This window comes from Rattus norvegicus, chromosome 11, assembly GCF_036323735.1.
Source record: "Rattus norvegicus strain BN/NHsdMcwi chromosome 11, GRCr8, whole genome shotgun sequence".
In the NCBI taxonomy this organism is placed as follows: domain Eukaryota; kingdom Metazoa; phylum Chordata; class Mammalia; order Rodentia; family Muridae; genus Rattus; species Rattus norvegicus.
This window is the reverse complement of record NC_086029.1, coordinates 47,739,942-47,765,152: the sequence shown is the minus strand read 5'-3', so window position 1 is coordinate 47,765,152 and position 25,211 is coordinate 47,739,942. Positions and strand designations below refer to the sequence as shown.

General features: G+C 46.9%; 1 protein-coding gene and 1 long non-coding RNA gene across 5 annotated transcripts in view; one reads left to right on the top strand and one right to left on the bottom strand.

The window, feature by feature from the left end:
- Kcnj6 (potassium inwardly-rectifying channel, subfamily J, member 6) overlaps nucleotides 1-25,211 on the top strand; it is a 247,037-nt gene that overhangs the window by 13,196 nt on the left and 208,630 nt on the right.
- On the bottom strand, nucleotides 960-19,038 carry LOC120095639 (uncharacterized). Of its 2 annotated transcripts, XR_005491267.2 has the most exons (3): nucleotides 18,913-19,026; nucleotides 11,108-11,249; nucleotides 960-10,840 (listed from the first exon to the last, which is right to left on the bottom strand). It is a non-coding gene; the product is annotated as an uncharacterized LOC120095639 (long non-coding RNA). The 2 variants fall into 2 exon arrangements; XR_010056268.1 differs by lacking the exon at nucleotides 11,108-11,249 and having other exon boundaries at nucleotides 960-2,839; nucleotides 18,913-19,038.

Genomic DNA, 25,211 nt, shown 5'->3' with positions numbered 1-25,211 from the left:
TGTGTGACCACAGCACATCAGACATCTTGCACGACGAACAAAGACCTCGAATCTAGAAAGCGTCTTTCCCTAACAATTGAATTTGACAATCGGGTTAGAGTTCAACTTAATCCTAGGCTGGGGAGATGACCCAAGGAATTTAGATGGGTCAGACCTGTTCACCAGGTAAAAGCAACACTAAGGTCAGCATAGTGGTGATTTCCAATGAGACTCATGCTGTGCGTGCTTGGGTTTGTGAGGCGGGAGGAGCGCCCCACACTTGCACCTTCAACCAAGGGGTTCTTTTCAGATCCACCCTGGAAAGCTCTACCCACAGAAATGGTAACGGAGTGAATTTATGCATGGTCACTAACCCACTTTCTCTGAACTTGCACTGGAAGAAGCTTCCTCCCAGTCTTGACTCTTTCAATGTTTGAACCATCCTGGAGAACAAGGACACTCCCCACAAGGCTTATGGTATCTATGCTCACGCAGCATAGCTAGCAAAGGCAGACTCTTGCCCACTGCTCTTTCCCTAGGCCTTCATCATCTTCGTGCTCTGTTTCATTGTGTTGCTGTGACAAACACCATGACCAAAGCAATTTAGGGGAAGAGCAGGTGTCTGTGGCTCACCCTTCCGGGTCACATTCTGCCAGATGGAATTCGGGGCAAGAATGCAAGTAGGCACCGAGTGGGAAGACTGTGTAAATATATCACACAGCATGACCTCTGACCCAGGAACTAGCTCACAGCCAAAGAAGTACAGTAGCAACCATAGGAGGTGCTGCTTGCTGGTGCACAGGCTCACACATAGCCAGCTTTCTGAAGTGAGAGCTTGCACAGGCAGCTCTTGCTGTGTAACAGACCAAGCATCCTCCAGCATTGCCCACCTATTCTCTCTTGGCCTCTAAAGACCAGGACTACAAACTTAGTAGGGTTGGGTCCTCCTGAAAACACATATTGTACTTGAACTCAGATTCTTTAGGATGCATCACAGAGACCCCCATTCTCTTGTTTATTGTCTAGGAACAAGTTCCATTCCTTAGCTCTCCTTAGGTGCCTCTTAATCTTGCCGTGTGTGCCCTTCCACGGGTCCTTACAAACTGAACCTCACTCAAGCTTTGCTTGTCTCTTGCATGGAGGACACCAGGCTTTTTTAAACACTAAATTGAGTAGCTTCACTCCACTCGGGGCCATGATCTTTCCTTAAAGTCAGCCAATTCAGATTCTCAGTGACAATATCATCAGAGTTGTCTAGTTTCGTATCTGAGTAGCCCAGAGAAGGTGTGTGTGTCCAGCAGGCAGCACAAATCTTGGTGATCACTTTCTGATTCCTCTTACCATAAGAGTGTCTTCAAAAGGCTTTAGGGGGTACAAAGCAAAAATAGGTGAGACCCTTCCCTCTTCTCGATCTGAATGAAGGGCTCCTAAGCCATAATATGTTGAAGACCCTTTTCTGGGGAACAACTCGCAACTCCACGGTGCAAACCTTTGTCCAGATGCAAACAAGCTGACTCGGGCTTAAGAGGGCGAGGGGAAGAGACCCTCACACACAGATCGCCCATGCTGAGGAAGCTTGGCATACAACAGAGGGCCAGCAGAAAGGAGGTGAAAAGGAAGGTGATGTCTCTGAGGACAGGAGAATCCGGATGGACATGAAGGGAAAAAAATAGGAGAGGACAAGAGAATGCAGCCAAAGCCTGAGGTGCAGGGCACAGGTTGCCACTACTAAGTTATGAGTTTTGCTACTGCATTCTCACTGTAGACACAAGGCACACCTATCAGTGACCAGTGAGCAATGTGGCCCAGTGTTGTGGCTTCAACGTTTGGTCCCTAGCTAGTGGCATTCTCTTGTTGGTTTGTGGAAACTTCTGAATGGCAGGGAGGGGCACAGGCAGGGCTTGAGGACTACAAGCTGGATCGGGCCAAACAGAGTGCACTAAAGTGAAAACCACCACACAGACCCAGCCACCTCAGCTGCTGTGGTTCCTTGACACGGTGGACTGTATTCTCTGAACTATATGCCAGAGTAAATCCTGCCTCCTCAAAGATGCTTTTGTCAGTTATTCTGTCACAGAAACAGGAACCAGTAGCTTGAGCTCGATGCTCCTGAAGACTTGGGCTCCCAGGTTCAGCCCAATGCCTGGTCCCACTCCAAGCCTGAGCCCTGAGAGTGAGACCAGGAAGACGTTCTGACAGCACAGGGTGAGTGGGAGCAGACATGGTGTGGAAGTCTGTGCTCTGGCAGAGTTGAGGGGGTCTACTTTGGATGTATAGAAAGCCACAAGATTCTCTGAGTGCAGGGCAACTTGGAGCAGAAGCAGGCAATAAAATCTCTTCACACAGCTGTAGTGGTACACCACAAGTTGAGGTGAAATCAAAGTCAACACAACAGCAGAGCAAGTGCTGAGGAAGGGCATAAGCAGCTGAGGAGAGGAGGGTGGCAAGGAGCTGAGGTTGGGGCTCAGTTGCTGGTAGCCTCAATCTGCCTGTAGCCTGGAAGGTAGCAGCAGGGTGGTGCCTGCACCTCTGCTCACGGCATCAGACGGTCTTGCGGCTGCCACAGAAACATCCTTAAGTAAGATAGGTGCAGGGAGCCTTGACCTCTGAGTATATATGCACATACCAGGACCTCGTGACCATAAAATAGTTGTTCCAGGTTCCTTGGTGCAGGGAGGCAGTTTTCAGAGTCTGAAGATCCTTAGAGAGCAAGACTGTTTTCATTGTTTTCAATCTTCAGTGAAATTTCTTCTAGGGCTTTCTGGGCATGTCTCTGAGGTGAGCCTTCCACACCTGCACCCCACCTACAAGAAGCTGGAGCTTGTCACTTGGAGCTGGGCTATTCTAGGGATACTGCTTCCTGGAAGAAACCAGAGGGAGAGATTGGATCCACCTAGTGTCACCAAGGGACAGTAAATCCACTCCCTGCTACCAAAGGGTTTCAGACACTGTTATGTCTGTGTGCTAAAGAGTCCATTGCCTTCTGTGCACAGGACTCAGTCAGCTCAACATTTCTAGAGTATTCCCCTCCCCTGACATCCCTATTATCCAGAAACTGATACTAGACTGTCCTGTGTATCCCAAGTACTGGGAAGCTCATCTGTCCACCCCCAAAGCACCATTCTGGCCACATCATTGGAAACTGGAGAGAAAAGCCTTTCTGTACACACAGATATGGCCACCCCATACAATGAACCCAGACAACATCTTAGAGGAGCAAACCTGGGGATGTCTCCCTGAATTCTTACACCTTCATGCACCTGATGGGAAGATGTCCACCCTCTCAGATGCTTCCAAGCCCTCCAGAGAAGCTTTGTTCTTTGTGAGAAATTCAGTCATAAGATTCAGGAGTGCCCTGCACAAACAGTCTCCCTGTTTGTCATAGGCCTGCTTTCCTCTCCAGGGGCAGGCCAGATTCAGCTGCCCATGACTTGCGACCCCCCACACACACACACACACAGCCTGGGCATATCCCTCCTCTCAAAGTTCAGACTCTGAAGCCTTTACCTCCATTGCTGCAGGGCTTTGGGAGATGACTGGAGTCAGACAAGGACCATGAGGGCAGGTCCTCATGGTGGAATTTGCAACCATATAAGAAAAGAGTTTTCTCATGCATGCACCAAGGATATGTGAAGACACAGGGAGAAGGTGACTTCTTTCTCCTTGGACTCCCCAGCCTCTGGGACCATGAGAAACCGTTTCCTCTTTGGTCCTCATGCAGAGTCCACGGTTTGTGCAGCTCAAACACACAGAGCCTCACGCCAAGAACGCCATCCTCTGCCGCCTTTCTCTGCATCAGGAACACATTTCCCACTCCTGCCTGTCCAGCTCTGGGCTGGCTCCAGATCACCACATCTCCCTCATGTTCCTCATGCAGAAACTACGCCTCTTCCAGAGACTCCATTTCCTACCCAGCCTTCCCTCCAACCCTGAGGACAGAAACGGCATCTCATCAAAAGTAGATAACATTGCCAGCTTTGGCTCCTGCCTCAGAGAAGGGGCTTGGTACACATCTACTGAGCCCCCAAAGGAAACTGGCAATGGTGGCCTCACCTCCATCCCCCATGCCCAGCCTGAACACTGCCATCTTTTTGAAATAAGAAGTGGGGTACCAGCAGACCAAAGGGTTGTTCTGCTTCTACTTCGGACTTTTCAAAGAACACCAGACATCTTCAGATCCAAGTTCAGGAGAGTTCTGCTGCTTTTAAACACTCCCTTACCCAATCCAGTTCTCTTCGAATGCTACCACAAGCCGAAACACACACACATACAGAAAAAGAGAGATACACAAGCAAAAACTGAACACATCATACACAGAGGAGAAAAACAGAAAAAAGACACACATGCATGGACATGCGCTCATGCACACACACACATACACTAGCATACATACATTCACATAATCACACACACTTCGTTGTGAGGCAGGCATTGAGGTTTTCCCAATATCTGGACATCTGCTTCAAGCTCCACCATGTCTATTTATATCGCTAGCACATCAGACCACCACAGGCTTTCTCATGGGGAAGGAAAATGTTATGTAGGGCAATAGGCCTCCCCTTGTGTCTGGCACTGACCTCAGGTGAACCCAAGCAGGATGCAGCCCGGCTTCAGCTCACACGTGGCTGAGTCCACGACAGACCACATTTGTCACAGCTGACTCCCTGGCAAGGCGCCCACTCAGCTGAGGCCTCAGTACCAGGAAGCCATTAGGAAGAGTGCGGAACCACACAGATGATTCCCAGGAAGACACTGGGTGCGTGGATGCTTTCTGAAGTTTGACAGCACAACCCAACTTTGTTCCGAAGACATCACACTTCCTTTCCAGGTCCTCAGATCCAGCAGTGACTGGCATCCTGATTCATGCTCCACAGAGCTGCCTCAAACCTGTCACGCCCAATAGATGAGAAGCAAGCTGAGGGCATAGCCGGCACCTTGTCCCTGTGTACTTCCAGCCTTCTGTACACACTCCACTCATTTCCTTGGCTGCACGTAACCCAATCGGGTACTTTATTGACTTATACGGCACACCCTTTTGTCTTTCTCTGTTGTTCCAAATTATAATGAAGGGGCATATGCAAGCCTAAGAAATGATCAGTATACAGCTCCTGTCTTCAGGAGGCACAGTCAAGCTATATACACTGAGGTGGGTGGGCCTGCCGGGTGGAATGAGAACTGAATGCATGGGGACATCACAGAAGACCACTTCTTCATCACCAGAGCATAGAGCTGACCCTCCCAGCAGCCATTTCTGCCTTCTTTCCCATCCTCTCTTTCCATGCCCCCTTCCCTCCCTCGGCAATTCAGCGATGGACAGTTTATTAGAACCCTGGGTGTTGAGACAGAACCTCAGGTGAGCAAATACAAACACAGAAGAAGCAACCAGGTTTCCTGGTGTCTACCGCCAGGCATGCCGCTGAGGATGACTGTCACCTGAGTCCTCCCTGACTTCTTCCCACAACGCTGCACTGGCTTAGGGTCAGGGGTCAAGTGACCAGCCACAGCAGTGTCTACAAATCCATCACTGCCTTCAATTCATCTAACTTCTTGCCTGGCTCAAAGCACTGCTAAATAAATCATTGCAAGCCCTAGCAGCTATTTGCTTCGAATTCCAAATCACAGTTTAAGGGAAAGGGGTTGAAAATGAGCATATCTATGAGCAATGCTTATTAGTTCAGCTCCTCTCTGGAGAAGGTAATTCTTTTTTGTGTATATATGAAAAAATAAAGCCATAAACGAAGCAATAATCACTCGGGGTTATGCCATTATGACTCTGCACCCAGGAATCAATTCAATTGTCCTCAAAGGCTAGTTATTTTGAAGGTGGCATTTTGACGTGTGTGTGTCCCCGGGGCCTCCATTGCTCAGTGCCAGACGCTGGTTTTACTGTGCCCGCTGACAGCGCATTGAACAGGTTTCCGCAAAAGAGCCTCAGCCCCCGAGGAAACCCTTCAGCCATGGCTTCTCCAAGGTGTGTTTTCAGATTCAGTCCCCGTAGCTCTCCTTGAAGACACTCGAGGTCCGTGGATTTTGCCTTCTTCGTTTTCTTCTCCCAGCCAACAAATTAAGTCTATGAACTCCTGGCGTGCACGCAGGGAAGAGGCAGACAGCATATGTCCACTTTGGTTTGCAATGGAAACCTAGCATTCTATTAAGCTCACAGAGACAAGCGCCTGAGACTCACAGTCCCAGGAAGTGTGGGCCCCCAGGAAGAGCAGGAAGGCACAGGTCTCATAGGATACTGACTGCCAAGTAGACCGGAAGTGGGCGGAACCCCAAAGAATCTTCTGAGACAAAGAGCTAGCTCGGTCTATATGATTCTATCTCAGTAGCCTGCAGCCTAGCCGGTATTTGATACCCCTCATCCATTCACACTGTGTTGGTGAGCAGAAAAAAAAATACCTTGGCTCTTTCCCCTGTTTTTGGGAAGCAAACTGCTCCTCAGGATTTTATATGGAACTCTCTGTATTTCTCGGCCGAAGCAGCCTGGGTATCAAAGGCCCTGGCGCCTCTCACGGCAAATGATTGGGTAATGGTGACAGGCGTTTTCTCAAGCAGGCAGCTCCTCGTGAATCACTGATGGGCATATTTGGAAGTAGAGACTGCAGATTTGAGGGGTGATGGGGGCGGAAGGTCACTCTGGCTGGGAGTAGACTTATCAGAAGAGAGATCTGAGGGAAACACGGACCAGCGGGTGAAGGCTCCTGCCTTAGCATTGTGTCATTATAATCAGGTCATTTCTCAAAGCAAGCTTCGTTGTAGTTACTCGGTGTGTATATCTACAGTTCATGTGCAAAGCACAAGACTTACAAACACAGCCCATGGACCAGCCAGGTGCCAACGCCTTAATAAAACCACTGGACATCAACTCCAGGGCCAAGCACTTTGAAACAGGACGAAGGAGGGTGGAAATGTTAGGTTTCTCTGACTGGGGCCTGCCTGTAGCTAGAAGGCAGTGAGTCACTGGCGTGCACACAAGGGAGAGATAAGCCATGTGCACTCGTGTTCTACAGAAGCTAAAATGGCTGCCCCCAGCTTACCCCGATGCTTCTGCTCCAACAATACGGAAACTGGTGGCTGATGTTACCTTGATCTGTGATGGCTTGAACGTGAACTGTATCCCATGGGTTCCTGTGCTTTAACACTTGGCAGTCCTGTTTGGGGAGGTTGTACAATCCCTGAAAAGGTGGTCCTAGTCCGTAGAAGGAGGCCCCCATGAGTAACCCTTGAATGCTTGCCCCAGCTCGGCTTCTGGTCCGATTCTCTCTGCATTCTGTATACCAAGGTGTGAACAAGCCACGTGCTGTGAGCTCGCCATTGCAGACCAAGCTATGTCAGCCACAAACATGTCTCCCTTGGCACAAAGTTATGAGCCCAAGTAAACATCTCTTTGCACAGTTGCTTCTGTCGGGATTTTGTCATGGCCAGGAGAAACACCTGTGTTTGTTCATACCTGTCAACCCACCCTTTCCAGCAACTAGTCAATCTACCAACTTACCTACCAGTCAATGAACACCCACTATCTATGCATAAACCTGTCTACCTATCTATAATGTATACTTCGTTTATAATAGATGTTTAGATAAAACCAGGATGTCTACACAGTAATACCACAGGGTTATTATAATGTGCCTCTTTGTGCTTTATTTTCTCCATCTCCTAGGATAAAGGGTGTTTTCTTATACTCTCATACCAAAGTGAATATTCGTTAACATAGATACAGTGGTATATACCAATAATCCTAGTACAAGGAGACTAGGGCAAGAGAATCAGAAGATTGAAGCCAGTCTGAGCTATTTAATGAGTTCCTGGTCTACAAAAAGAGACATTGCTTCCAAAAATTTATATAATTGTAAGTTTGACAATGCTACTTGCAAAAGGAATGAGTAGTTGGCAAGAACACTGAAATCCAGGCCACTGGGGATGGTTCCTTGGGGGTGGTGATGTCTGAGCTGTGTTAGTTAGGGGATTTGGACACAGGATTTCATCTTGAAACCTTGGCTTGCTCGTGTATATAGGGTGTATATCTCAAAGCATCTGGTACGGTTATCTTGAGCCCCTTTATGTGACCCATGTACTGGCCCTGGTCAGTACCAGCCTGTGGCCAGTACACTTGCCCAGGACCTGCTTTAACTCATGATCCCACACCTACTTCTTGAGATTCTTAACAATGCTTCAACAAGTATCCCTGTGTTTTTGTTTTGCACTGAGCCCTATGTGTGTAATTACACAGCCAAATCTGAGCCTGGTGCCGTCCGCCGTCCTATGGACTTTGCATTATCTCAAAGCTCAGTACTCAGTCCAGCTTACTAATCACCTTGTAACAGATGAGCCTCCAACAACACTCCAGGAACTCTGGATGATTTAGTTATCAAAAAATAATAACTATGGACCGAGAGGCCCCTGCAAGCAATACATGGGAGAGGCTGATGCTGGAGTTTGAGGAGAGGGGTCAGACAGTGATGCTATCGGCTTGTCTGTCTCCTATATATATTCCCTCTGGAGAGAACTCTTTGTTTTATTTATTTTTAACATATCTCTCTCTCTCTCTCTCTCTCTCTCTCTCTCTCTCTCTCTCTCTCTCTCTCTCTTTGTCTCCCTCTGTCTTTCTCTGCCTCTGTCTCTCTGTCTCTGTCTCTCTGTCTCTGACTCTGTGTGTGTGTGTGTGTGTGTGTGTGTGTATGGAGATCAGAGGACCTCTGGTGTGTTTTCAAACCTGACCTCTTGCTGCTCTCCATTGTGTACACAAGGCTCATTGGCCCACAGGGATTCTCCTGACTTTGTCTCCCACCTCACTGTAGAATCCCCAAGATTACAGATAAACATTGCGTCTGGCTTTATGTGGGTTCTGGGGATCCAGACTCAGATCATCTTAGCTTGCAGGGCAAATTCTTTACCCAGTAGGTTGTCTCTCTGGTTTCTAACGTGAGTTATTAAAGAAAGTGTTTGAACACGCGGTCATAGCTGACATCAAGCTCTGGGCTAATAAGTGTGCTGCTTGTAACACTTACTTCTCGTGGGTGGCTGACCCACGGAGCAGGCTGGTTGAAAAGATCCTGTGAGAATGTGGCCCAGTAGGCACGCCTGTCTTCCAGGCTTTATCCAGACATCCCCAGAGACAGACTTTTAGAAAAGTCATTAACACAATCTAGCCTTGATTTACCCAACTATATTTAAGATTCCTGGTGACTGTTCCCTGGAGTGTGTGAGGGAACTTGCCACAAGCTGAGCCAGGGATAAGTAAATGGCCATCACAGTCATTAGTTAATACAATAGCTCTCTGTGATTTTTTCTTCTTTTTTTTCGGAGCTGGGGACAGAACCCGGAGCCTTGCACTTGCTAGGCAAGCACTCTACCACTGAGCTAAATCCACAACCCCGCTCTCTGTGATTTAAAATGACTGCTGTCTGCACAGTTGTATCTTCCCTTCTTCTGGATGCTCTGCCAGGCAGGCAGACGTGAGGCATCTCTTGCCTGTGAGCCACGATTTCCAGCCCCTAAGGCAAGGATACTGTGGATGAACTCAGAATGCGGTGCCTGGAGTCATTCCTGTGTTCCAAGGTCTCTCCCTGAGCCTGGTAGAAACAACTAGACTTTTCCAGGGGCTCACAGAGATGGTTTGCAAGAGACAACCTCATATGAACTAAGCGCACTGAACACCAGGATACAAGGTACAGAGCCAACCTGGAAAACATCTCCTTGGGGGGAAACCAATAGAGGAAACAAAACTGATCAGAAGCCTGACCTGGGAGCCTGGAACCTGAGGTGCAGCTGCCCACTTGGTAGCTATAATCAATACCATATCCACACTATAGGTTGCAAGTCCTGAGGAGTCCCAAACCTTCCAACTGGTAGCCAGTACGCCCCATTACCTAACCATGAAGGAAAGCTGCAGGTCCAGGTCCAGACCTTAGGTGGCCAATCCCCTGAGTTTCCTCATGTGTTCCAGGTTTTCTGTACCATAGACGCATGGTTAGACTTCCAGTCTGGGGTAGGCCGCTCCACTCTGGAAGACGCACACTCTCTCAGTGATCTTTGCAGACGATATTCCGGTGCAAAGTAGATGAGTTACCAACTTAGTTTTCAAGGAGCTCTTCACGACTCTTTGTTCTACACTGACCAATGCACGTGAGCTTAGCCATCTGTGCCCCAGACAACTTAACTTTGACGATGTTTCCACCTTCGCTTGTTTAGTGATTAGCGTCCTCCCGAAATAAGAGGAGAGCTAAACCGTATTTTCGTGGCTAACTTGCCTTGTAACCATCTACACACCGAGAGAAAAATGAAATCCATATGTTTCTAGCTTATTTGTTATTTTAAAGCCATCAAAACATTTTAACAGCTGCTTAATGCCCAAGAATCATTTTGATGTTTCTTAATAGGCTTCCAAAAACGCTTTGCCTTAAAAAAAATTAACAAAACAAGAGAAGAAACAGGTGGCCGTGCTTTATGAATGAGAAATACAGCAAAACACCCAGCCTCTGTTGCATCGGGCTCACCTCACAATACAGTCCCACCTCCCTGTCACCTGCCAGCAAGCAGGCTATGCATCCATCTACAAAGCCACACTGGCCCTGGGATGGCTTCTTCCAGATCTGAACAGAAGCCACGAGTCACGTAAGAAGGGTACCCACAAACATGGGTTCAGTTGTTATTCTGGGGACGTCTCAGACCCCAGGTGAGAGTGCCCCAGACCCTTGTCCTTCTCAAAGGGTACAGTTGGCCTCTGTTCCTTGTCTGTCCATTCTGCCAGGTGGACAGGTAGGAGGTGTCCAGGGTCCACATCTGCTCTCATATCAGACCATGATTCCGAGTCACAGAGAGCACCCAGTCCAGACTCAGGATGGACCTATACATTAATCTATAGATACATCAAAACAGGGCATCTGTAGGTCAGGGAAAGGAACATAACATACACCCTGCAGTGACAAGGTCCATGGTGTCCTCTGCTACCTTCCTGTCTTGGTACTAGGTGTAGCCTTCACCACCACCACCACCACACAGTCTTTGGCTGTGATCATTCTTATTTACTCAAGACTGTTCCTACCAAGTTCTCACCATGCAGAGAGCATGGAAGAGTCATTGAGGATCTCAACATCAAGACAAGAAGTGGAAAAACCCCACCAACCTGGGTTTTCCGAGATGATGGTGCACCTCTCAGGGTTTGAATTAATGATGGAGTCAGTGCTGCAGACTGGAATTCCCCCAGCTCCCGCCCTGAGGCTCGTGGGAGAGGCAGGTCAGGTTCAGGACCAGAGACAGCGCCCACCCTGCTGATGAAAGCCAGGGAGAGACTGAGGAACAATGTGGTCATCAAATTATCCTTTGCTGTAAGAGGACACCACTGGAAAAAAACCATGGCAGACTTTGCCCAATTCTTCACAAAATAGGGGTGCCTGATTATAAAAAGAATTGATTTGTTATGTTGCCCTCTGTTTGGATCCCCTCGAATGATTTTAAACTACCTCAGACGTCTTCTCAGGAGCTGCTTTTACTCACACAAAAGCGATTACCCAAATTGTTTCAAATACATTTCCACTCCTCTTTCTGGAGTTCTTCAAGTTATTCCAACAGAACTCTGGAAGCAAATCAGAGGTATGTGTTTTCTGCCATCCAGTCTGGGTTTGGGGGAGCCCAAGAGACAGCCCTAGGGATGGGTTGGATTGGTTTGGGTTCCTGCCAGCGAGGTTCCTGGGACTCAGCCAAAGAGATAAACATTGGGCTTCAAGCGAAACAGATGTTTAACAGGTCCGATCCGCTTCTCAGATCTTTGCTCAATGGCAGCTCTTGCTGGTATTACTGCCTTTACATCTGCACATTGATCTGGTCAGTGTTGCAAAGCCACATACCTACCTGTTGTCAGGAGGCCAAGAGCAACCCTTCATGGGCCATACTAGAAGGAGCAAGAAGTTCCCACCCACGACACATAGGAGAGCTGAGATCTTGTTTTCGTTGTTGGACCTCTGCAGGGTCTGGAGGAAACAATGTTTCAGTTTGCATCCACCTGTGCTAACCCTCTGCTTGTCAGCTCCTACTGTCCCCAGAAAGCTGCCTTCCATGATCCAGTCAGTCCCTCACTTAACCTGCTATTACCAAAGCTAAGGGGCCTCAGCCCTCCAGTCAGCCACAATGCCACAGGGAAAGGGTATGCAGGCTTCTAGAGTTCACCCCCTTCGGGAACTAAAATGGACAGACCTTGCTACCTAGCTCAGAAGCACGACTGACACATAGATCTGAAACAAACATCAGGATATGCTATGTTGCCCTCAGAGGGAGAAGACCCAGAGTGCAGTCAGACCCTGTCTTGTTCCTTCATCCCCCTGCAGGCCATCAGTCACCTGTAGCCTGTGTAAAACTCCATCCAATTTCTGTCAGAGTTTGAAGTGGGCAGATGAAGTGTCACCACACTGCACATATGTGAGGGCCCGAGGCCAGTCTCCCTGTCCAAACCCAGCTCCGCTAGACATGAGAACCATAGAAGCTGACAACTGAGAAACGGCTCTACACTGAAAAGTCGAGTTTTTCCTTTTTGGACTGTGTAGACACTTTCCAGATCAGCTCTGCAAATTCATACATGAGACAGTGCCTAACAGACAGCAGGTATTCAAAACTGTCATCATTAAATTTTAGAAAAGACAATAAGATGGCTCGATGGGGAAGAATGCTTGCTGCTAGACCTGATGACCTGAGTTCAATCCCTAGATGCTATATGCTGAAAAGAGAAAACAGACTCCTGAAGTTGTCCTCTGACCTCCACACATGTGCCACAGCATATATACACTCACAGGCACATATACATACACACATGTACATATGCATACACACATGAGCACTGATACGTACACACATGCACACACATGAGCACTACACATATATACATGCAAACATACACACATTAGCACATATATATATACGCACATGCACACACACATGTGCATACACATACATGAGCACATACACATGCACACACATGAGCATATACACATATACACATGTGCACATACACATGGACACATATACATACCCACACATGCACATACAACAATTAATTGATTAGATTAAAATTTTAAAGCAATAAAATTTCAGAACGGAGTGACCTATATGTGGAATGTGTCTTGGACACATATAACCATAGAAAGGTGGTCTTAGTGCCAATGACATCTCCTCCTGGGTAGGGATGGCCATTCCTCTGCATCCTCAGGGCTAATACTGACTCCCCAACCCTCCAGCTAGCTGCTACACAGTCACAAGAAAGCACTCACTGCCAAGATTCAGAATTCAAGGTTCACAAAATCTTATTGTCCCTCCAAGGGCCACTGCGTGTTTCTAGCCCAGTGCACAACAGACGCTCCACCATCATTCTCTGCCTTCATTTTGTTCTTCTAATCCATGAGCTAGACACTAGCTGAACAGCTTGATCCCTGTGCTGTAAAACCATCGCCCACACACATAGCTTCCATGAATGTTGTGTTCCAAAGAACACATTTGCCTTGTTTTATAACCACCAGCCCCACTGCACCCTGACTCTGCCCTGCCCAGCATGGGAGCCCATTGTAAATCAGCCCAGAATATTACTCTGCTTTCGAGCCTTGTGAGGTTGCACAATGACTGGTCCCCGACTGGTACATTTCCAGGTCTTTGAAGCTAGTCATCTGTATGTCTTAATGAACTTATCCTCAACTCCTCTTTCCTTGTGGACATGTGGACCTCCAGAGTGGGTGGGGGTGGGGGACTTTCGAGTCTTGTTGATGCTTTCCCCATATTCCCAGAAGTGATCCTTCTGCTCTTTGTCTAAACTCAGCTTTACGTCTGGAAACTTCTCTGAGCAGCAATCTGTAGATAGCAAAGGAACTGATATTTTATCTTAGCTATAAACAAAATATGTAGTGCATTTGTCAAAAGACATGTATTATGCCCACATGCACGAATGCACACATGTGTGCATGCCAGTGGAGACTACAGGTTTGCATCAGGTGTCTTTCTCAATCACTTTCCGCCTTCACTCACTAAACCTGAAGCTCATTGACTGCACTAGGCTGTCTGGCCAGTGAGCTCCAGGACTCTGTCTGCCTCCATTCTCCAAGTACAAGGCCACAACTGTACAGCTCTGCTCACAGCTTGTGTCTGAGTGCTGGGAATCCTAACTCAAGACCTTTCCCCTGCGCAACAAGCACTCTGCTGATCAAACCAGCCCACAAAGCACACTATTTTTCATAGTCTATATGCATGTAGGATTTAATTCTATAGCATTTTCCCTTTGTAAAACTAAGAAGTCGTATTTTAGATAACAACATAAATATCTACGGTCACCTTGCAGTTAGCAGTCATTGTCTCTTCTCGAAGGTGGAAGCATTAAGGAAACAGTAGCTTCCTCCCCCAACCCCACTCCTTCACCCTTGACAGCTGGCAAAGCCATCTTCACCTCAATGTGGGTTGGATGGCAAGAGACACGGGGACAAGGACTTCCAGTGAGCAGGCAGTCTGAGTCTGCAATGACCACGCATCCCCATTCCTGCCCCAAGGTCTACAATTGTACAAAAGAACTAGCAATTTCTGCTGCCATGGCTGGCACTTCCTTCTCAGCCATCCCCAGGAGGAAGACTAAGTCATGATGAAGTGAGCACACACCCAGCTCTTTGGAGACAGTTGACACACAGATCTAAAATAAGAGGTACTGTTAATATCTTAGAGTCGGTGACCTTGGCTGACCTTCCCCTCGCCTCTCTGGCCTCCTCCTTCTGCTCATCAGCTCCTTGGTAGCCTAATTGTTGTAGTGTATTTGCCAGCCAGCCTTCTGGTATTTTTATCATATGGTTTTCCGCCATCTGCTCTGTGCTTCTACAGAGGACATTGCTCTTTGCAAGGTAAGGTCTGTTGGCCACGCAAGCTTTACTATCTCCTACTACATGGTGTCCACATCAGGTGTGGTTTCTGGAAGCAGGTGGGACACAAATCACTAAGGCTCAAACAAATGTTTATATAAAGGTGAGACAGAAAATAGTTAATTCCTCAACAACAACAAAAAAACTATAAACACCTCTTGGCGTAGTCTTAGAAGATACAATAAATGACCTGTAGACATGACCTGAATAAGGACGGTGAGTAAGGAATGGGTTGCAGATGGCTCAGTCCATAAAGTGCTTGCTGTATCAGCATGAAAAGTTGAGGTCAATACCCAGAACTCACATAAAAATGTCGGTAGGGCCACGGTAGTTAGCTTTCAAAATACAGGTGGTTCCTGGGGTTGCTGGTCAGTCAGCTAAGCCTGATCAGCGAGTTCCAAGCCAGTGAGAATGAGGACAATGTGCATGCACCAGCATGTGTGGGCACATAGGTACTCATTCCCACAGTAAACAATAAACCTTCATTGTGATCATTCCCGACCACTAGGTTGGCTGTATGGCTCATCCTTGGGGACAAGATGCTAGGCATTGCTTATTGGATGTGTTTGCCAACCTCACCTCTGAAGTCAGTATGGCCTGGGGCCTTCCTTCTTATGTGTAGGCATCAAACACACCTCAGGGGTTGTTGAAAAATTATTTTCTAAAAACTAAAAAAAAAAAAACCTGATAAACAACTTCAGCAAAGTGGCTGGATATAAAATTAACCCAAACAAATCAGTAGCCTTCCTCTACTTAAAGGATAAACAGGCTGAGAAAGAAATTAGGGAAATGACACCCTTCACAATTGTCACAAATAACATAAAATACCTTGGTGTGACTCTAACCAAGCAAGTGAAAGATCTGTATGACAAGAACTTCAAGTCTCTGAAGAAAGAAATTGAAGAAGATCTCAGAAGATGAAAAGACCTCCCATGCTCATGGATTGGCAGGATTAGTAGAGATGGCCATCTTGCTGAAAACAATCTACAGATTCAATGCAATTCCCATCAAAATTCCAACTCAGTTCTTCATAGAGTTAGAAAGAGCAATTTGCAAATTCATTTGGAATAACAAAAAGCCCAGGATAGCAAAAACTATCCTCAACAATAAAAGAACTTCTGGGGGAATCACCATCCCTGACCTCAAGCACTTTTACAGAGCAATAGTCATAAAAACTGTATGGCATTGGTAGAGAGACAGGCAGGTAGATCAGTGGAATAGAATTGAAGACCCAGAAATGAACCCACACACCTACAGTCACTTGATCTTTGACAAAGGAGCTGAACCATCCAGTGGGAAAAAGACATTTTCAACTGGAGGACAGCATGTAGAAGAATGCAAATTGATCCATTCTTATCACCTTGTACAAAGCTCAAGTCCAAGTGGATCAAGGACCTCCACATAAAACCAGGTACACTCAAATTAATAGAAGAAAAAGTGGGGAAGAGACATGAACACATAAGCACTGGGGAAATTTTCCTGAATAGAACACCAATGGCTTATGCTCTAAAATCAAGAATCGACAAATGGGACCTCATAAAATTGCAAAGGGCACTGTCAATAGGACAAAATGGCAACCAACAGATTGGGAAAAGATCTATACCAAACCTACATCCAATAGAAAGCTAATCACCAAAATATACAAATAACTCAAGAAGTTAGACTCCAGAGAGCCAAATAACCCTATTAAAAATAGGGTACAGAGCTAAACAAAGAATTCTCAACTGAGGAATATCGAATGGCCAAGAAGCATCTAAAGAAATGTTCAACATCCTTAGCCATCAGGGAAATGTAAATCAAAACAACCCTGAAATTCCAGTCACACCAATCAGAATACCTAAGATCAAAAATTCAGGTGACAGCAGATGCTGGCAAGGATGTGGAAAAAGAGGAACACTACTCTGTTGTTAGTGGGATTGCAGACTGGTACAACCACTCTGGAAATCAGTCAGGAGGTTCCTCAGAAAATTAGACATAGTACTACCTGAGGACCCAGCTATACCACTCCTGGGCATACACCCAAAATATGGTCCAACATATAACAAGGACACATTCTCCTCTATGTTCATAGTAGCCTTATTTATAATAGCCAGAAGCTGGAAAGAACCCAGATGTCCTTCAACAGAGGAATGGATACAGAAAATGTGGTACATCTACGCAATGGAGTACCACTCAGCTATCAAAAACAATGACTTCATGAAATTCTTAGGCAAATGGATGGAACTAGAATATATCATCCTGAGTAAGGTAACCCAATCACAAAAGAACATACATGATATGTACTCACTGATAAGTAGATATTAGCCTCAAAGCTTGGAATACCTAAGATATAATCCACAGACCACATAAAGCTCAAGAAGAAGGAAAACAAAAATGTGGATGCTCCAGGGGAAAAAATACAGGAGGAAATATGGAGACAAAGTGTAGAGTAGAGACTGAAGGAAAGGCCATCCAAAGATCCAGCCCACCTGCTTTCACCAAACCGAATCACCACTGGGGACACCAATAGGTCTCCTGGACCTATAGCTGTCTCCTGAGAGGCTTTGCCAGAACCTGACAAATACAGAGGTGAATGCTTGCAGTCAACTATTGGAATCAGAATGGGGTCCCCAATGGAGGAATTAGAGAAAGGACTGAGGTAACTGAGGGGGTTGCAACCCCATAGGAAGAACAATAATATCAACCAACCAGTCACCCCAGTGTTCCCAGGGACTAAACCACCAAGAGTACACATTGAGGGACCCATGGCTCCAGCAGAGGATGTAGCAGAGGATGGCACTGTCTGGCATCAATGGGAGGAGAGGCCCTTTCTCCTGTGAAGGCTTGGTGCCCTAGTGTAGGGCAATGCCAGGTCAGGGAGGCAGGAAAGAGTAGGCAGGAAGGAGTGGATAAGTGGGGAAGCACCTTCATGGAGGCAGGAGATGGGGGGTGGAATAGGGGGCTTCCCAAGGGGAATCCGGGAAAGGGGATAACATTTGAAATGTAAATAAAGAAAATATTTCATAAAAGAAAAGAAAAACACTAAAAAAATCACTATTCTCACGCAAATGAAAGATGAATGGGTCAAAGATTTCATTTGACTCGGTGATTAAATAGTGAAGAAAATCATGCACATGTCACAGCTGGGTCAACAGGAAGCTGAAGATAGATGCACGTGTGTGCACTGGGAGAAAAATGACTGGTTGTTTCCTGAGGAGGGAGATGGTTGGGAGATTGACCTGGCAGAGTTTATTTGCAGGTCTCCACACTGTGATCGTTTTGCATTGCTAATTAGACTAATTATAATCATGCTACTACCAGGCCACTACAAATTACGGATTAAAGGAAAGGAGCTCACCCCACACTTAATAGCAAGCATCAGGGAAACCCAGAAGGTTGCACCGCTTTCGATGAAGACACCAGCAAGCATCATGGCTTGTCCTGGTTCCACACAGGAGAGCGTAGCCTCCTGTTCTCCCTCCTGTTTCTGTCCTCAGCCCCTGGTTGTCCACTCCCTTCTGTCTTGCCCAAGCCTCTGTTGGCCTGGTGTCAAGGACTTGGGCTGAAGTTCTGATTTCCCATGAATTAAATGAACCCACTCACTCCTCTGCTGAGTTTCTGAGCCCTCATGGGGGATCAATGTGCAGTCACTGCGTCTGACCTCTCTGACCTCGGCATCCAGTTAGAGCAAGAGTTCTACCTTGGCCAAAGCTGCATAAAGACACAGGAAAGTCAGCTTCCTGGCTCACTGAAACAGGGTCTGGGACTCTTAGCACTGTTTCTTCTTTCAATCCGTCTGTAGAAACATGTCCTCAGTTTATCAAACATAATTTACTGTTAAATTCGCCATATGTGCAGCCATTAGACTTCAGTCAAAGGAACAAAGCTAACTGACCGGGTCCATCTGGAATTCCAAATTCAGGTCTTTGTGCTTATGAGTCAGGTGACTGAGTGATGTCCGGTCCCCCTGGCCCAGGAGGTTAATCTTGGCTGTCAACGTGATAGGATCTAGATCGGAAGGGAGATAATTGTCTCCAGGGGCATCTCTGAGAGTGCGTCCCAAAAGGCTTACCTGAGGTGTAAAGACTCATCCTAAATGGGAACAGAGCTGTGCTGTGGGGAGGGACCCTGAGCTGACTGAAAGGGAGAGGAGATGTGAACACCCACTGACACGCCTCTCAACCGCACGCACGCATGCACGCACACGCATGCGCAGTGTGACCAGCTGCCTCTGGACCCTGCCACTGTGACCCCCTGCCATGATGGACTGGACCTCAAACTGTGAGCCAAAACAAACATTTTCCTCCCTAGGGTTCTTCGGTTATACCAATGGGAGAAGGAATGAATACAGCCACTGTTCTAAGAGGAAAGGCAGACGACTCAAGAATTGGACCTTATCTTCCTGTCTCTGTCAGAATTCAGCTATGGATGAAAGCACATTTGTATGAAAACCAGTCATTGCTTCTGACACGGAACAGTTCGCTTACACCTCTGCAAGCTGCTGTTTGATGGACCCTCCCACCGGCCTCTAGATCAGTCATTCCAGGTCATTCACTCTCGCCCTCTACCTTGACAACATGGCAGAAGCTCATCACCCCACCCAAAGCTTCCTCTGCACTGTCTGTCCTGGCTGGTTCTGTGTGTCAACATGACATGAGCCTGAGTTATCACAGAGAAAGGAGCCTCCCTTGAGGAAATGCCTCCATGAGATCCAGCTATAAGGCATTTTTCCAATCAGTGATCAAGGATGGGAGGGCCCATTGTGGGTGGTGCCATCCCTGGGCTGGTGGTCTTGGGTTCTATAAGAGAGCAAGCTGAGCAAGGCAGGGGAAGCAAGTCAGTAAGAAACCTCCCTCCATGGCCTCTGCATCAGCTCCTGCTTCCTGACCTGCTTGAGTTCCAGTCCTGACTTCCTTTGGTGATGAACAGCAATGTGGAAGTGTAAGCTGAATAAACCCTCTACTACTCAACTTGCTTCTTGGTCATGATGTTTGTGCAGGAATAGAAACCCTGACTGAGACCCTGTCAAAGGATAACATGAGGCAGTGTGACTTTTGAAGGAACAATGTGTCTCAGACACAATTTGAGCAGCGCACCCAAGTATCAGCTAAGTGTTATTTCAGGGCTAGAGTCTTTGTGTCATAAGCCCATTAGCATTTAATTCCGGCTAATTATGCATTTTGTCACGGGTCGAAAGGAACTTGTAGGAATCCATTTTAATAGTATTTAATAACATTATTTCCTTATGCACAAGAACCAATTTCAGACGTTAACCCCACACTGAGATCACAGCAAACTTTGGTCCAAAACATCGAAAGTACGAATATCCAGTGCCAGATGTACTTCTAGAAGAATACATTCCTGAAGGCTCAGTAATAGACCGGGTTCTTTTCACACCTCCCCACCCCAACCCCGTCAACTACTGAAAGGCATATTTGCAAGGTGCTTAAGCTGGGACTTGTGATATGCTCCTCAGGGTTGTGAGGTCAGAGACAGACCTGTGACAGGAGAGCCATTGCTCTCCAGTTCAGTCATGGGAGGCTGTAGTCTCAGTGCCTTTAAAGGCAAAATAATTAGTTCTAGTTCTGGCATAATTCTCTGAAACACATAGTAATAGGTCAGGAGTGACAGGTCTAAAATATTAATATGTCCAAAATAAAGCCTAACGTCTAAAGCCATGAGAAAAGCACAGAGCTTTCCCTGCCCAGCTCCTCCTCTCCTCCTCAACCTCTTCTTCCTCCTCTTCCTCCTCCTCAGCCTCAGTTTCTCTCGGGGTCTCAGCCTTCATGAGCATCCTCCTCCATTCATCGTCTTGTGTTCTTCTGGTCTGAATCTTCCCGGCTGTTCCATTCCACCTCTGGGAAAAGCCTCAGGACTGCATGCTCTCGTGTAGGTTTTACCCCCTGTTTGTTAACCCAACTCTGAATTCTGAGGAGGCCACAAAGAAATCGCATGGCGTCCTATTCAGGACAGCATGTAACCTGCTGCCTTCCAATGAGGGCCAGGGCTTGTCTATAGGAACAACTTCGCAGCTTCCACATCGAAGGCATGACAATTCTCTTTCACGAGACCGCTCGCGTTCACTGAACAGTGCAGTCCACCAGAAGGTGGGTGCAGCACACACAGAGGAATGAACACAGTTGCTTCTTGGTCCCAGATCGTCTATGTGGAACCCACCAAGGGCGGAGCTGGGTGCCATGGGTACAGTTTCCTGGCTTCCCCAATGTCGTAGGTGAAATTGTTTCCAAGGTCATAATTGTTTCCAAGGTTTGAGCTACTTAATTCAGCTTTTCACAGACAGTTAAAGGTTCTAGTGTTCACAAATAGGAGTGAAAGGGTATGTGTGTGTGTGTGTGTTGTGTCGTGTGTGTGTGTGTGTGTGTGTGTGTGCAGTATCTGTATACTGATCACAGTTAGAAACCAGAAAATGTACATTAGACATGACAAAAGGTACACACAGACTATTTAGTGTAAATAGTGACTCCCTCTAATTCTGAATATTTAAGATAAACTTGGACTTGAAATTTGCATACACCTGGGGCTGGGGCTGGGGCTCAGAACTGCACTACAGTCCCTTCATCCTGTTTTCTGCAGTTTTAATGAAAGCCAGGAAATATCACATAGAAAGTTCTAGAAATAATCCATGTTTTAAATAACTTTTATTACAGTATATTAGTATAATTGCTCTGTTTTATTATTGGTTATGGTTATTGTGTTATGTCTAATTCATAAACCCTCTATAGGTTATAAAAATGCATGATGCACACAGAACTGAAAATTATCAGGCAGCTGTGGGGGTCTTGGAACATCGTCTACCTGGATGAAAAGGAGTGAGGCCCATTGAGAGAAAGCATAATTGAAACACAGTCTCTTTCTACAGACTCACAGGAGGACGCCCAACCATCAGCCGCTTGTCCCCTTATGTAAGGATCAGTATCCCACTACAAAGGTTGCATCTACTTTCCGTGAGGGCATCCAGCAGCAAGGCTGGGCAGGGGCCAGGCTCCAGTGTGTGGTAGGGCGGGGTTGTGAAGTTATGCAGGAACCTCACCCACAACCAGAGGTACACAGTGACCCTATTCCTGCATCTTCTTCTCCATATCCAGGCACCAAGTCACCCAGGAGCAGAGCATAAGTACCTCACAGGGCTTCCGTCTTGGTGAACAGATACCATGACCAAGGCAACTTTATAAAGGAAAACATTTAATTGGGGCTGGCTTACAGGCTCAGAGGTCCAGTCTATTATGATTAGGGTGGGATCATGGCAGCATCTAAGCATACACGGGACTAGAAATGCTGAGAGTTCCACCTTTTATTCTGAAGGCCACTAGGAGAAGACTGGCTTCCGGGCAGCCAGGATGAGGGTCTCAAAGCCCATGCACACGGTGACACACCTACTCCAACAAAGCCACTACAACAAGGCCACACACTTCCTAATGGTGCCACACCCTGGGCCAAGCATAAACAAATCATCATAGCTTATGAACTCCTACATGCTCCTAGACTGAAAGAGCCATTTAAATGTGAGGGGACAAAGTCCAAGGCCTGGGACTCTCTCAGATGATGCTTCTGAAAGTCATTCCCAGGTACCTCCCGCCATCCACTCTGGTACTTCTGGCCTCACAGATAAAGGACAATGAACCAAATAGTTCAGAGGTCGTCCCATGCTTCAGAACAAGTGAAATGGGCAGAAGGTCACGTTTCTAACAAGTCCAGAAACAGGCTTAAATATGACCCACAAATTCATGGGTTGAAATCACAACCCCCTACTAGCTTTAGAATAAGACTGTATTAGGAGGTCCTCTTTATAAAAGTAACTAAGTTTAAATGAGGTCATATGGGTGGTCCTCAGCCCAATACCACTGGTGTCTTAATAATAAGAGCTTGGGCCACAGACACACCCTTTGGGGGAAGGATGCTGTCTACAGGATGCTGACCCAGAAAAGCCAACCCTACTGGCCTTGAGCTCACACCTCTGGCTTCCAGGACTATGAGGTACATAGTCCCCTTCAAGCCATTTACCCTGGGAGAGATACTGTTTAGGCAAGCCTTAGTCAATGCAACAGAGTTGGCAGCCTAAGCTGGAGACTCAAGAGGATGGCGATAAAATGAATTCTTATAACAATAACAAATATCCTCACCAACTGCCTGCCCTGATTTGAATTCCAGATAAAGAGGTAAGCTGAGGGCTTGGCCAATGCCTCATAGCTTAAGTAATAGGGTTCAGATCTAAACCAGGGAAGACCTACTCCACCCATGTTCATGCTCAACCATGCTCAGGAAGGAAGCGACAAGGATGAATCTACCCGGTGTTGCCAAAAGACCCTGGGTGGTGGGGAAGGATACCAAGCCAGGTAGTTTGCCAGGGAGGCCCTCACAGAGGGAGATGCTGTTGCAGAGAGCCTTACGGGGAAGACATGGAAGAGGTTTCCTGGTCTGTGAAGGGGCTCCAGAGGCAGCCTGGTCTTGTCTTGAGTAGAAAAATCCAGGGTCTGTGGGAGCCCAAGATGGGGCGGGACATGGAAATGAGAATGGGGAGAAACTGCGTACCCCACGGGGATCTTTATGTCACCTGGCACACAGGGAAGCAGTAGCTTTAAGCTAGAAGAAATGATTGTTTTCGCACTTCAAAGCCAACAATAGCTCAGGCTGCCATGCAGAGAACAGGCCATGAAAGGGCCAAGAGGTGAAGCAAGGAAGCCGGTTACAAGACACTGGGTGAGAAAGTATGGTAGCTCCAACCATGCTGGCCGCCCGCAGAGGGAGAGAAACAAGCTTCGGATCTAGAGAGTGGGGCATTGTGCTCTGCCTCCTTAAAGAGCGTGAGCTCAAGTTGGTGAAATATTGACACAGCTGAGGTGGTTGGAGAATAATAACGAACCAACATGGGAGAGAGAAGAATTCATGTGGCACGGAACTGTGGGTGTGCTTGGGATTGATTATTCCTGCCTGGGAAGGCGACACACCAGAGTGGCTGCAAATGTCACGTGTTATCCCCACCCACCTGGAGCAGTGCATGCTGGGACCATGCTCCCCTGGAGGCCAGCAGGGGAGAACCATACATGTGTGAGGCACCTTCAGGACCCACAGGGTAAATGTGGAAGAGACAGAGAGAGAGAGCCTGGAAGCACACACCAAAGTCTGGAGAAGAGCCCAGATGCCGTTCTGCTAACTCACAGAATTGAAAGGGAGACCCTCAATCACCCAGAAAAGCTCAAAGCCCAGTACGTTGTATCTTAAAATCAAGATTTCACTTCTTATCTTTCTTTTAGTTGACCTCAACTTTCTTTTGAAACCAGGAAATTCCAAACACAGGTAAATCAATAAAACCATTTGCTGGCCCGCTCAAACTCAGTGTGAACCTGAGAGGTGGCGGTAGGCTTTAATCCTACCACTGAGATATGATTAAACCTCCTCCGAGAGGCCTTCGGAAGCCCTGAGGTAAAAAGCCAGACATTCCCGGTGCCTGGTGAACCTCCAGTTCACCTGTGGAGCTCTGAAGTGCTATCTATATTTTGGGAAAGTAATAAAAAGATTAGTTGAAGCAAAAACTACCCTCTCGAGGATTACACACGAGGAAAACCCTCCCGATTCTTCTATCCCAGAACGAGGAGTCATGGCAGCGTTTGCGTGCCTTTGCAGAGATCTCTGTTCACAGGCTCACACATGTGTCTACGTGTTCTTGATGATTCACAATATAACATCTAAACTACATGTTTTATTCCTCAAAAACAAGCTTAACACACCCCAAAAACACCAGGCGCGGGAGGGAGCATGTTCCAATAATCCCAGCACTTGAGAGATGAAAGTGAGAGGGTCACACATGTGTGATCCTCCTCAGCGACATGGCAAGCTCAGAATCAACCTGGACCACATGAAAACCTGTCTCAAGCGAAGAAAACACTTCAGTGTAAAGATGAAACAAACCGAAAGTTTGCTACACGACTCGTTTGCTGCTGCTGCTGCTCTAAGTAGCTTTAGCTTAAAAATGTGCCTTGAAGGGTTTTTTATGATAATTTCATAATATTTGGTCCTTAGTTTTACATTTTCCACTAAGCCTCCAAGTCATATATATTTTTTTTTCTTTGAAATTTGGCAAATTCGATAGGCTGACTCTGCCCTTCTTGCATTTGTCCTGAATCCCCAAACTCTGATCCCCGCTGTCTGGACAAAACCTGCTCTCTCTGCCCTACACTGTATTTACATTTGAGGTCTTCAATTTTCCATTTCCATTTCCACCTATTTCCCTCTTCCTCCTTCCCCACCTGGTGGTGATTAAATCTTCCATTCCTCCCAATCCATGAAACTTGAGGCTTCTGAGGCCTTTTGTTTGTTTGTTTTGTTTAATTTTATTTTTATTCTTATTCACTT